Source organism: Patagioenas fasciata, chromosome 29 (assembly GCF_037038585.1).
Source record: "Patagioenas fasciata isolate bPatFas1 chromosome 29, bPatFas1.hap1, whole genome shotgun sequence".
Classification (NCBI taxonomy): domain Eukaryota; kingdom Metazoa; phylum Chordata; class Aves; order Columbiformes; family Columbidae; genus Patagioenas; species Patagioenas fasciata.
Window position 1 is genome coordinate 1,862,775 of NC_092548.1, and position 14,345 is coordinate 1,877,119.

At 50.8% G+C, this 14,345-nt stretch overlaps 1 non-coding gene across 1 annotated transcript; it reads left to right on the plus strand.

The window, feature by feature from the left end:
• Window positions 1–278: 278 nt before the first annotated feature.
• Window positions 279–363, plus strand: LOC136113903 (small nucleolar RNA SNORD45). Its single transcript, XR_010653052.1, has one exon. It is a non-coding gene; the product is annotated as a small nucleolar RNA SNORD45 (small nucleolar RNA).
• Window positions 364–14,345: the final 13,982 nt, after the last annotated feature.

Genomic DNA, 14,345 nt, shown 5'->3' on the forward strand with positions numbered 1-14,345 from the left:
CCCGCTCTCAAAGGTTTCCTCTCCATTTGGTGGTTGAATTTCTCAGCGTCTCTTCTGCCGTTTGTTTTCCTTCTCCTGCAAAGTGGGGTGGGAAGGAGAAGGCAAAAGGCTCCGCTGCTTCCAGGCGGGGACTTGGTTGCTTGTATAACGTATGTCTGGTTCATCTCGAAGTAGACAGAGAAGAGTGGTGTTAGAAATCAATCAGCTGCCTCCTGTTGGAGGGACAAAGTGTGCTGGATTTGAAGGCGTTGGGCAGGACAGGAAGAGCTGCCTTCCTGGGTCAGTGATGGGCGTTGGCATGTATTGTCTGAGCTGGAGCTGATGGCTGTCACCACTTGAGCTCTAGAATTACTCTGAGACCCAGGAATCTCCAGTTCCTTGTGGAGCTTTTCCAGGCTGTGGAAGCCCCTTTCTGTCACAGATTGTAACGCAGCCCTTGGAGAAGGGGGCACTGCTTGAGGTTCCTCAGTTTGGGCATTGGGGAGGCGTCGTTCTTGGGCTCACACTGAGCGTGAGGAGACGTTTTCACGTGAGCTGAAGGCAGCTCTGGGTACCCAAAGCTGTTAACCGGTGTTAACAGACGCTGCTGCTGAGATTTGGGGGTGAAAGTGCCACAAATGTGATTTCCCAGGGAAAACAGAGAGATTTGTCAGTGCCTGGTTGTTCCATGGCACATTGTAGTTAAGCACAGTGGTAATTTTGCATCGATTTTACACAGGATTACTGGCTCTAACAGACTGGTTGCATCAAATGAATGTTGACTTGCTGCACTGGTGGCCTTGTGAACAGCAGATGGCTTCTGGAGGGGGTGACATCTCCTGTGAGCCCAGGAGTGCTGAGCCCATCATACAGGGAACGACCTCCCCTCCCCGAGCAGGGCAGAGGACCCAGGGGTCCGGGCTGCCTGTCTGTGCTCCTCCCCTGCCCCAACACCAAAATACATTCCTTGGGGACAGATATGGGCCTGGACTAAGATGGTACATAAGATGTTTTTCCAGTAATTGTTATTAAAAACACACTAAACTCATGTGATGTTTATTTCAGTTACGTTCCTACTCGTTCACAGACCAGGCCCAAGGACATTCACACATCCCATGCACTTGGGGGCGGTTATCCGGCCCGAGATACCATTCTCACGAGTCTGGGCTATAACTTTTTACAGTTATGAGAAACGTACTTCAAAGTACTCTGTCCAAGGCCCTTTCTATGTTATTATGTTAGTATTATGTCTTTGACTGTCCAGATGGTCATGTTAGTATTGATCTTCCTTTATCATCCAGATGGCTGGAACCGCACATCTTGCTTTTCCACATTTACTTTCCAAGAGGCTGCTGAACTGTGGCAAGGTGTTGCTGTCTGTACGGAGAACATGGTTGTAAAAATACATCATGGAGATGCTCACACAGCCCAGAGTCAGCCACTGAAGAATATCAAAGCAAACACAGGTATGTCCCTGAAGGGCTGCCAGCTCTGCAGGGACAGAAATCGGGTCTTGGGAATCTGAGATCCCTCTTCTGCTCCAGTCAGTGAGCACAGACTGGTGCTGGAAACCGCTCAACATCCAGGTCGCCCGGGCAGCAGCCACTGAGACTGGAGTTATAAACCCATTGATTCCCCCGCTGTCACACTGCCCCACAGTGCCCAGAGGATGCTGACCAGGGCCCCCAGGATGGGGATGTTTGGGCCGGGGGTGCAGTGAAGGGAACCCCGCGGCCCCGCAAAAAGCCAGGGAGAGCTGCGAGGCGGGCGGGGGAGAGGGCAGGGGAGGCCGTGCCCCTGGGGACACAGCTCCATCCCCCAGCTGCTCTGAGCCCCGCTCCGGCAGGACTCCCCAGGCTGTCCCGAAGCAGAGCGGCACCCCGGCTGTCCAGCTGCTCCCCTGGGACCCCCCGGCCTCTGGGCTCCAGCCTGTGCCCAGGGCAGCCAGGGAGCCCCAGGCGTGCGGGTGCCCCAGGACCTGCTCCTCCCCGCTGCCCCAGCACTGCCCTTCTCTGTGGGCTCTGCCCGCTGCCAGGGCTGGGGGAGCCCAGGCTTCCAGGCTGCTTTAACTGCCCTGGATCCCCTGATCGGTCACTCTGTGAGGCACCGATCTTGGTGAACGGGCTTCTTGTGCCATGGGCCCTGGGCAAACAGAGCTTATCAGAGCCGCTGTGGGAGCAAACATCCCTCCTTGTGCCAGGGGAGCTCCGTCCTGCAATGAGCTCCGAGCGGCTGCCTGGGAACAAGAGCCCGCTTCATCACGTCCCTCTGGATGGCCACGTCCTGCTCAGGGACAGCGCTGGCCTGGGCCAAGGATGGGGGCAAGGGCCTTTGGTGAGCTGTGACCAAGTCCCAGGAAGGGACAGGGCTGGAGCCAGAGCCTTGTTGGGGACAGGGACACTGGGACCCACCATGTGGGATCAGCTCTACAGGGCGGGACCCAGGTTGTCTGGGAGGGCGCAGTGACCCCGGACAGGGACAGGTGAGAACCAGGGCAGGGGATGTTCCCTCTGCTCTGTTCTCAGCTGTGGCTGCAGACTGGACCAGTTGGGGGCTGGCGGTGCAAGGGAAATGGGGTGGGCTGGAGCTGGGCACTGACACCACCCCAGCACTTCCCCCAAGCCCAGCCCTCCTCTCCCAGAGCCCAGGATTCACCAGTGCTCCCCATTGTCAGTGCCACCAGTGACTGAGGATCCCAGTCACCAGCTGTCCACATTGCCCCAGCTGTCCTCCCACCTCCCAGAGTTCCCTAATCCTGGGGTCCCTGGTGCCCCAAGAAGAGGAGTGACTCCCAGCCCCTCATTTATTTAAGGGGCTGGAAAGGGCTCAGAGATAATTGTGCTTAGAGACCCCAGATTTGAGGCTGGTGTCATCTCTAGGGGGGTTCCATAGGGAAAGACTGGCCTGGGAGTTGAGGGGCACTGGGAGATGGTGGTGCTGGGAGGTGGGGGGCACTGGCAGGTGGGGGGTTCAGGCTTTTGGGGTTGTTGCAGGATGGTTTTGAGTTGGAGCAGTGGGTCATCACCATAGGGTGTCTGGCTGTCAGGGACACACTGCTGTCCCCCCTCACCACTGTGGATGCCTGGGCCCTTCCCCGTGCAGCTGCCCCACGCAGGAAGCGGCACTGATGCCAGGGAAGGCAGCTGGATCAGTGCTCAAGGCGGGAGTGACTCTGTGCCAAGGCTGGGTTGCCAGGGCGGGTGTCTCTGCCAAGCTTTGCCCTGGGGGCTGGAGGCATGGGGAGGGGCAGGGAGTCCTCCTGGGAGGGATAAAGGTGCCCTCACCTTTTCTGGCATCACCCAGGACTCGCTGCACCGCAGAGGAAGATGAAGGTCGCAGTGCTCAGCGTGGCCCTGCTCTTCACCATCCTGCTGTGCACCCCAGAGGATGCGCAGGTGAGGCTCCAGTGAGGGCCCCCACCGGTGTCTTGTCTTGGTGCCCCCACACCCCTCTTCTTTGGGCCTCCCCATTCCATCCTTTAAGACCCCTCAGGTATCTCCTCCTCAGGATCTCCTCTGTGTCCTATAGAGGGTCCCCAAATGCTCTCCCTTTGATGGATGCCAACGCCTTTCTTTCCATCTTTCCACTCCGCCCTTTGCCTTTCACCCTGTCCCCTGCGGTAGTGCCCCCAGATCCCCCTCCTTGAACACCCCCTCCCAAACACTTTCCTGATCCCCGTGTTTTGTTCCTCTGCTGTCCTCTTCCTCCTGCCCCCACCAACAACCTCACTTGAATTCCCCGTGTCCCCTCCCCTTGAATTCTTTACCCCTCACTTGCATCCCATGCAGTCCTGTCCCTCCAGCACCCCCAGCCCGGTCCCTTGGGTTCTGCGAGTTCACAACAGTGCCCTGCCTCTGGGTCCCCCCCAGCCACCGTCCTCCTTGGAGGCCCCAAATTCCCATGTTATCCTTTTCTCCAACCCAAGCCCTGGTCCGCCATGAACAGGTATCCCAGGTGAAACTTGGAGGAATGAGGTTGGGGGGAGCAGAAGGGATTTTCACGCTCAGATGAGGGAGAATCCAGGGGCCTTGGTGGGGCTGGGGACACCTGTGCCCCACCCACAGCCCCATTTGTCTCCAACCCCTTTCTCTTCTTTCATAGGCATTTCCAGGAACATTGCTGGAAGCAAGTGGAGGGTCTCTCCTGCATGTGAGTAGTGGGGCGGACTTGGAGGGCATCCAGTCTGGGAACTGGAGGGCACCTTGGTCCTCCCCTCCCTTGCTGGGGCTGGGACATCCCAGTGACCAGTGAGGTCTCATGGTCTCTCTACAGCAGGGACTCAAACTGGGGCGAGTGAAGAGGGCTGCGGTAGGTGTCACAAGTTCTGCTGCCCCACACCCTCCCTCCCACGGCCACGAAACTCCAGGGCATCCCGGTGTGCCCCAGAACATGCCAGTGTGCCCCAGTACACTCCCATGCACCCCCTGCAGCCCCACAGAACATCCCTGCTCCCCAGTGTTTTCCCAGGGATGCCCCATTGCCCAGGGCTCCCATTGCATTCCCTTCCATCCCATCACAACCCACTACAGCCCAGTGCACCCCAGGATACCCCAGGACACAGCCCCTTCCCCAGGACCTCCACTGCTTTCTGTGCCCCACCACACAAGCTCACGCACCCCATTTTCCCTGGAGTCACCTTCCCCAAGGACCCCATCGCTTTCCCCTGCCTCCCAGTGCACCCAAGTGTGTCCCTCACCCAACCTTTCTCCCCAGCTCCCTCTGTCTCTCAGGGTGGATGATGTTTTGCAGCAGAAACACCAGGTTCCAGATCTTCCAGATGCTGAAGTGCTAGTGCACCCATCTCCTCCATTGCTGGTGAGCAGCATCAGGGCATCTCCAGCCCCACAAAGGGTCCTGGGTGGGCAGAACGTGGATCTAGAAGCAAACAGAGGAGACTGTCCATGCCCTGTGTCCCAGGCCACGCTGGACAGAGCTGCCCCCATGACTTTTGTTGCACCCAGCGGGGCTCTACGGACCCAGAGGGTCACCGTGCAGGCCAGGCTGGGGCTCTGGGGCCTTACAGACCCCAAGGATCACCCTGAGGGCTGGGCAGGGTTCTGGGAGATGTAGGGGCATCCGGGGCTAATGACACACTGGCCAAGGAGCTCTGGGTGCCACGTGGATCTCAGGAGAACCAAGTCTTGTCCTGGGCTGATTGAGGGCTCCAACTCTTCTCTCCTTCCCTGGGTCTCTGCAGAGAGACGGTGGGGAGAAGCCTCCCCTCATGTCCCAGCTGACACTGGAGGTCTCATTTTGGGCTCTGATTTCAGAACTGAAACTGATGGTGACAGCCGTGTCCTGTCCCCCTCCAGTGACATGAGGAGATGATCATCCCTGGATGACCCCGTCTGATCCCCTGGGAGCCCTGGGCCATTTCCCTCTCATGATCAGTAAATCCCTTCAGCAAAGCTACGCCTGCGTGTGGATGTGTGTCCGTGTCCATGCTCCCACTGCTGTGCCGGTGCCCGGACACCTGGGTCCTCTCTGTCACTCTGCCCGACACGTTGCCCCTCATGTCGTGGCCTCAGCAGAGGAGGTTTTTACCCTCATGATTCTGCAAGTATTGCACTAAAAAGCTGCACCCAGCGCATGTGCCTGATGTGCTGCTCTGAATCACATCAATAGTCAAAACTGCTGTGTTTGCTCCCCTCCCAACTAGAGCAAAGTGAACACCTGCATTTCACTCTCTTTCCCAAAGAGCCGATCGTAGGAAGTTACATTCACATCCTAGGATGGAAAAAAAAAAAGAGAAATAGGAAAAGCAGTCCAGACAATGGAAAACAAAATGGAAAAACATTCTATAAGGAAACAAAAATTTTGCAAGAGGCATCCACCTGTATTTCATATCAGAAATACGCTCAGTGCCGATGTTTGCAACACGAGGTGTACAACGTGGCATTCTCTGCACTGCTTTAAATCTGTTATATAGTATTACTAGATAAGTAAAACAATGATTAACTTGTATGAAACCTTCTTTTCATCAGAGTGCACCCACTTCACCTTGTTTCCTCTGACAAGCTGTTCAACTGGCCATATGGGAGAGATTCTAAGGTAATGTCTTGAGGACTCATGTTGGAAAGTAAATGTGGAAAAGCAAGATGTGCGGTTCCAGCCACCTGGATGATAAAGGAAGATCAATACTAACGTGACCATCTGGACGGTCAAAGACATAATACTAACATAATAATATATAAAGGGCCTTGGACAGATTACTTTGAACTATGTTTCTCATAACTGTAAAAAGTTATAGCCCAGACTCGTGAGAATGGTATCTCGGGCCGGATAACCGCCCCCAAGTGCATGGGATGTGTGAATGTCCTTGGGCCTGGTCTGTGAACGAGTGGAAAAACAAGGGAGACAAACATCACATGAGTTTAGTGTGTTTTTAACAACAATTAGTGGAAAAACACCTTTTGTAAACATCTTAGTCCAGGCCTGTACCTGTTTTTGAACAGTGGTACTGTCTGATGGCTTTCCTCCTCGTCTCCAGATGGATGTGGTAGAAAATATAAAGCAAGGAAACGTCCTTTGGCCCAGCCGAGCGCCCCCTAGGGGAGGGGGGGCCTGTCATCCCCGGGCCTGTCACTGCCTGCTGTCCCCCCTGTGAGCAGCGAGGCCTCTGATTCAGCTGCAGTTTGTACTGTAACCGTGCATTTCTTGCTGTGGGCAGTAGCGCTCCAGGCTGAGTTGGACACCTCTGTTTCCCTCTAGACACTCTTCCAGAACGTTGTGCCCCACCACTGCCTGGGCTGCATCTGGTCCCGAAGGGACAAGAAAGAGAACAAACAGCTGGCACAGAGCATCAGAGCCACCATCTCGCAGTTCAACGCCGTCACCAACTGCGTGCTCAGCACCATCCTGGAGAGCAAAGAATTAAAGACACAGCCAAGAGCGAAGATCTTGGAGAAGTGGATCCGTATCGGACGTGTAAAGCGTTTATTCGCGACTGTTTAACGTTCCTTGTGCGGGTGCCGTGGAGCTGGGAGGGGACAGGGGGGTTGTAGCGGGGAGTGATATTTTTGATGCTCAGTATTTGTAGAGCTGCCCGCTTAGCAGGGAGAATGTGCAGCAAGCAGGACACGGGGCAGACAGAAGAGCACTGACTATTGGTGATGCTGACGTTTAACGCTCCTGTGTTTCTAACCGCTCCTTTCACAGCAATGTAGGATCCTGAACAACTTTTCGTCTCTGAAGGCCATCGTTTCCGCCTTGCAGTCCACCTCGGTTTATCGCCTGAAGAAGACCTGGGCCTGCGTTCCAAAGTAAGGCTGTGCAGTGTGTCACTGGGTGTGTTTTGGTGCTTTTATCTGTTCTGTGCCCAACTGTTAACAATTCTTGAGAAAAAAATTGTCCCCTGATCTGATTCAGAGTGCTTACAAACAACTTAAATCATTGAATCTTTTCCTGTACAGGGACACAATGCTGATGTTCGAAGAGCTTTGCGAAATCTTCTCCGACTGTGACAACTTTGCGACGAGCAGGGAGCTGCTGCTGAAGGTGGGAATGAGCTTGAGTTGCCAGGTTGTGATCTCACCCAAAGCCGAGCTCAGCCCTGTTCCTGACCAATGAGCTCCCGTATGCGGTGCTTTGGGGAAGACGGGTCTGTAAATCCCGGCTTTTCTGCTGGGGCGAGAGGTGCCGCACAGCGAGATTTGACGCAGAGGAGTTACGAATGAGCACTTTGGCTTATATACCGCTCTGTGCAGACATGAACCGCTGGCTGAGATACCAAGGATGATGTCGTGAAAGCATCATTTACAAGAGCGCTGTTTGGTGAAGCAGACTAGTTCTGTTTTGTTTGCTTCCACAGGAGTATTCTAATTAGTATAATTATTACTTCTCAGTCAGTTAATCCACCATTGCTCTGACCGTTTGCAGGGAGTCACACAAGGCACGGTACCTTACCTGGGTACCTTCCTCACTGACCTCGTCATGCTGGACACAGCCCTTCAGGACTATCTCGAGGTAATTTGGGGCAATTTTTGGAATCCTAAATCTCCTCCCTCCCTTGCAGACACTGTGTCTGCTCCTGCATCTTCCACTGGGTGCTAGTGCAGTTCTTAAAAAGAGAGGAATGTATTTAACAAATAGACTCAGGTACACGAGTGCTGTGGCTTATCCTAGAGCTGGAAACGGGTCTTTGTAGAGGCCTTTGGTCAGGGCAGCTCTGGCCTGTCCCTTGGTGTCGCTACTTCATCCTGTTCATCCTGTTTGTGATTAACTCCAGCCGAGCCTGTGCTCTTCTCCTCCGATCCCTTCTCTGTCCTTCCAACAGGGCGGCCTGATCAATTTTGAGAAGCGGCGAAGGGTAAGTGGAACGGTGACTGTTCTGTGATCGTTAGTGCCTGACGCTCTCTGCTAGAGCGTTCTCTTGGCGAGGCCTGTTGTCTTTGCTGGGCGTATCCAACAGCCGCTCACGTTACTCAGAGGGTGAGGAAGGAACAGTCCCCGGCACGCTGTGAACCTCTGCCGGGCTGTGCGGGGCGGCGCGGGAAGAGAAATTCCTTTTAGATGCGGGCAGCAGGGGAAGAGGAGCCGCAGGGCACTCGCTGCCGCGGGAGTTACGTCTGGGGCACGTTCCCCCCGTTTGGTGTTCACGGGAACACGTTACACGAGCGTGTTCTGTGTGCTGGGAGCGCATCAGACCTGCTGGCGTGAGACCTTTGCTGGCCACAAGATGCAGTCTGTGACCATCTTCCTTGTGCTGCAGTAAATAGTTGTGGGTCAAAGGTGCAGAGAGCGAAGCGGGTACCTGGGACCGAGAAATCAAGGCTGAGCGTTGCCTTCCAGCCTGAGCCTTGTTGGTCAGAGATCAGTAGGAGCGAAGGTGCCGGGGTTTCCTCTGTCCGAGGGCAGTTTGTCCTGGATCTGTTGCTGCGTGTGTTTAGTGTATTAACGAGACTGGCTTGATTTTTCTAATTAGAATTCCTATTTTATTATTTGTTTTCTTAGGAGTTTGAAGTAATCGCACAAATGAAGCTGTTGCAGTCCTCATGTAACAGCTATTGCGTGACAGGAGATGAGAAATTCGTGCAGTGGTTTAGGAGGCAGCGGCATTGAAGTGATGAGGAGAGGTAGGGTCTCAGCCCAGCTGGCGAAGCAGCTTTTCTTCCCCCGCAGGCAGGTTCAGGTTCTCTCAGCCTTGAGCTCTGCGCTGCCAGGAGCTGCTCCCGGAGAGTGGAAATACACACGCACAGAGCTGCGCTCCTCCTCGTGGGGATGAACCCTCTGGGACGTGGGAGTGACCCAGGGCTTCTCAAATATGGCCACTTTGAGATATTTAACTAACGGTATTGCCTGTTCTGCAGTTTCCGTCTGTCACGTGAAATCGAAGGAGCAGCTCCTGACCAGAGCACCGCAGCGGGCAGAGCTCAGAAGAGCGTGGTGAAGAGATTCAGCCTGTGAGTACAACGGGGAGGGGGTTTGGTGTGTGAATATGAACTGGAATAAATCAAACACCAGCTGACAAACCTGGCTGGGGATCCAGAGCACTGCAGTGCTGCGAGGAGACACCGCCAGCTAGAAATACGTATTGCTGTTGTCTCTTTCTATTGGTGTAAGTAGCCAGGAGGGTTATCGACTAAAGACTTCAGAAATAACTCCAAGGTGTCAGACAAAGGAACAGTTTTAGTGCTGGATTATAAATTCAATTCAAATTTGCAGCAGCAAAACAGAGCAAATAAGGATAGAGTCTAATTTGCTATACACACACAAACAATAGGCCACTCGAGATAGGAAAACACAACAGCAGGTCAGATTGTTGAAGCAAGTGACAGCTGTGCTCAGCCCAGCTCTGTTGTGCTTTCTTTTCTCCCCTAGGCCGTTCCTGGGCTTGGGGGTGACCGCCCACAGCACCCCCGTCAACGCGCAGCCCAAACCTGCTCCAGGTGGGAGCTCTGGGGACAGCACCGTCACCATCGTCCCTCCCACCGACACTGCTGAGGAGCCTCAGCACAAGGTAGGGCCCGGGCCCTGTGTTCAGCACAAACAGCCTGTGCGAGGCTGCTGACGCTGCCGGCGGCCCCAGGCGCTTGCCCAAGCCTGTGGATCTTGACTGGAGCGTTGCTGGCAGTGGAATGGAGGGACCTGAGCTCTGGGAAAGGCGATTTTGGGGGGAGGGCTCATGTACATCAGCCCAGCCTAATTCTGGGGCAGGCAGAGCAGCTGAGCAAGTGAGAAGCAGGTGAGGTCAGAGCTCACCAGCCCTGTGGTTTGACCTGCCAGGAACTGCCCAGACCAAGCCTGGGCTGGGCTGGGTTCCGTTCCCAGGGAGCTTTGTCCTGCAGACTCTGCTCTCTTGACCTAAGCTGCCTTAACTGGGTTGCCGAAGCCCTTGTTAAGGCTGTTGTGCTGAAGAGTGTCATCTTTAGCTTTTGGATCTTTGAAATTCAATGGTAATGAATGTGTTTGATCTCGTCTCCCCCCTTGCTGCCATCTGATGACAAGTGCTCCAAGAAGTGCCCCGGCCCCGTGACTCCCGTTCCATCAAAAGAAGTGCCGCCAGTCCTGCCAGTCTACAACCAGCAGAGCGGAGAGAGCTGCGTCATCCGCACCAGCGTAGAAGAGGACAGAAGCGGCAACATCTACAGGAGCATCCTGGGGAGCGGTGGGAACAGCAAAGCGCTGTTACTGTGGGTGGTGTTTTCACCCCAGGTGACTTGAATGGTGCTTTTAGTTTCGGAAACACCTGTTCCCTGATCAGACCTCCTTGACAGGGAACGTGACCGATGTTACAAATCAAAACATGCGGAGCAGGGGATGAATGAGAGGTTTGCAAAGAGCATCTCTCAAGGTTTCTGGCCTTGAAATTGAAGCTTGTATTTGATCAACAATGCCAAGGGAAGCACTCTGAGCAAGTGCCGGCTTTGCTGCCCCTGCTCTTCTGCCAGCGCCGGCTGTTGTGTGTCCAGCTCAGCACTGGGGTGTGTGAGCTGTGACACAAGGTGCCCCTTCCCCAGCAAACCCAGCTCCAAGGCCCAGAATCTTTGCAGGACATCGCAGAAAGTGTTTAGCAGGGGAGACTGTGGATTAATGGATGTCTGCAAACAGCAGCTGGGGCAGCTTTTGCTGCGGATTCGATGGCTGCTGAGAACAAGGTCTCACCTCTCCGAGCGGTTGCTCAGGAGAGCAGAGGCTGTGATTCCCTGCTGCATTTCTAGAGCAGTGTCTGTTGTCTTGAACCAACTCCACCCCCAGGTGTCGCAAAGAGCGTGTTTTAGCGTCTGGCAGAATCTGCGACTTGGTTACCAAGCGACTCCTTGCAACTCCCTCTTTGCAGCTGAGTAACCAAGAGAAGGCTCCTGCTGTCACCCAGCGAGCCATGGAGAAGCACAACCTGCAGTCTGGCTCGGCCGAGGATTACGAGCTGGTCCAGATCATCTCCGAGGACAAAGGTGGGGAAGCAGAACTCTGCTGCTGCTGCTGCTTGAAGAGCTCTGCTGCATTTTGCCGGCAAGAGTAACATGCGGAGCGACGTCAGAAACGCCATCGCCACGTTGTCCCAGCTGCCGGTGAGAATAAACCCCCAACGCTGAGTGGGGCGCCCATGAACGCTCGCTCTGCTCCCTCTCTTGCGGAGCTGGCGATCCCACCCAAGGCGAACGTGTTCTACGCCATGAGCACCCAGGGCAACTTCGACTGCATCCTGAGAAGAAAAGCTGCAGCACAGGAGGAGCCCGCACTTCATGGGTTGTAATGGCTGAGCTCTGGATAGGATTTACTGTTTATATTAGAAGTATGTAAACTTTTTTCCCCCCAGTTTTAGTCTGGAGTTCATGTATTTTAATATGTGACCTGTATATAATGTTTGAGCTTTGTATCATATTTAATATTTCTATAACGAGTATATTAACTTTTTTCCAGTGTTTGTCTGCAGTTAATGTATTTTAATACTCGATGTGTTTATCATATTTAATCTTTCCATACTTCTACAGAAACCTTCAATATTATAGAATCTTTTTTCTACTGATGTCTGCTTGGAGTTCCTATATTTAAATAGCTTAGCTTTATAGAATATTTTAGCTTTGTATAATATTCAGTATTCACAGAATAAGTACGTAAACTTTTTTCCACTAATTTCTCCTTGGAGTTAATATATTGAAATGGTTTAGCTGTATATAGTATTTGAGCTTTATTTAATATTTTTTATTTAACATACTGATATTTAATATTTATGTGATATTTTTATTTAATGTACTAATGTTTAATATTTATTTAATATGTTTATTTAATGTACTAATATTTAATATTTATTTACTATGTACATAGACCTTCCCCAATAATTATTTTCTGGAGTTGATATATTTTATTATTAAATCTTTATACAATATTTGATCCTTGTATAATATTTAATATTGATATGATAAGTATATCAACGTTTTTCAACCCATTTTTGTCTGGAGTTAATGTATTTTAATGTTTCTTCTGTAGATAGTGTTTGAGCTTTATATCACATATCTAGAGATGCATATAAAATAAATAGAGAAACTTTTTTCCACCCTTTTTTTCTGGAGTTAATAGATACCAATAACTGAGCTTTATAGAACACATCATCTTTATTTAATATTTATAGAATAAATACTTGAACTTTTTTCCACCAATTCTTGTCTGGCATTAAAATATTCTAATATTTGATCCCTATGTCATATTCAATCTTTACATGGATGTAACATCTCTATAATAAATACGTCACTTTTTTTCCACTAATTCTTCTCTTGAGTTAATATATATTAAGATTTGAGCTTTTATATCATACATAATCTTTATTTAATACATAATCTTTATTTACATAAGAAATCTGTGAACTTTTTTCCCCCACCAATTCTTGTCTGGCGTTAAAATATTTTAATATTTGATCCTTATGTAGTATTTAGTTTTTATAGATATGTAACATTTCTATCATAAATACGTAACTTTTTTCAACTAATTTTTGTCTGGAGTTAATATAGTTAATATTTGATCTTTAGATCATATTTAATCTCTATATATTATTTAATGTTTCTATAAAAATACGTAAACATTTTTCCAGTATTTTTTGATCTGGAGTTACTAGGATTACTATTTAAGCTTTATATAACACATAATCTTTATTTAATATTTATATAATAAATACTTGAACTTTATTCCACCAATTCTCGTCTGGAGTTAGTAGATTTTAGTGTTTGATCTCTAGATAATATTTGATCTTTATATGATATTTAATCTTCATATAATATTGAATGTTTCTATAATAAATAGATTAACTTTTGACCACTAATTTGTGTCTGGAGTTAATATATTTTAATGTTTGATTTTGTATTCTATTTAATCTTTATTTAATATTTAATACTTCTATAATAAATATGCAAACGTTTTCCCACCAATTCTTGTCTGGAGTTAGTAGATTTTAATGTTTGATCTTTAGATCATGTTTGAGCTTTGTATAATATTTAATGTATCTATAATAAATAGATGAACTTTTTAACACTATTTTGTGTCTGGAGCGAATGTATTTAAATATTTGATCTCGTGTAACATTCCATCTCTATAACCTTTAATGTTTCTATGATAAATACGTCAACTCTTCCCGCTCCTCAGTGTCTCGTTCATCTCTTTTCCTCTCTGAGACTGCACCGCGGTCTGAGAGTTTCCACCTTTTCCCCGTTGTCTCCATCACGGCATTTGTTGCTCCTGGCAAAAAGACGACCCCGAATTTAAGCTGCCTCTTGCGTTCTGGTTGTACTTCAACTGCCCGGGGAGCCAGCACACTGTTGTCAGGTTGTCAGGTTCTGGTGACAGCCTTAGAACCGGTGACGTGCACCAACCCTGCCTGTGCCCTTGGTGTGAGCAGCTCCACTTGCTCCTCACCCTGGGGAAACTGCTCCTGGCTCCGGGTCTGTCACCCTCGCTGCGGGGTCTGCGCCAGCCGGGGCTCCGGGGGCTTCGCTCTCGTGCTCCACAGCAGAGGACAAACCCCACGCTCACAGGAGAACACAATAACTCATGGAGCAGCTGAGCTTCACAGCAAAGGGGAAAAAGAGCAGAAAAAGAGCAGAACAGCGGAGAAGGGTTTGCACTGGCTCCTGCCTTCCCAAAACACAGTCAGTGCTGAGCAGGGAAAGCCCGGACAGCACCAGCCCAGGAGCTGAAAGCACAAGTGCGGTCACCTGCTGAAGTGAAGGGTGTTTGGGGTTGCACTGGGAAGCAGTTTTAGTCCTTCTGGGTGAGCAGCCTGGGTGGTGCTCACCGCATTGGGAAGAAGAAACCCAAATGAACAAACAAGTAGAATTTCTGGTAGATATGGGGGCAACACTAATGAAAACCTGAAAAGAAGAAACTCCAACCCCATGATGGGAGGGACCTTTTCTTGTTTTGTTAACTACAGAAAC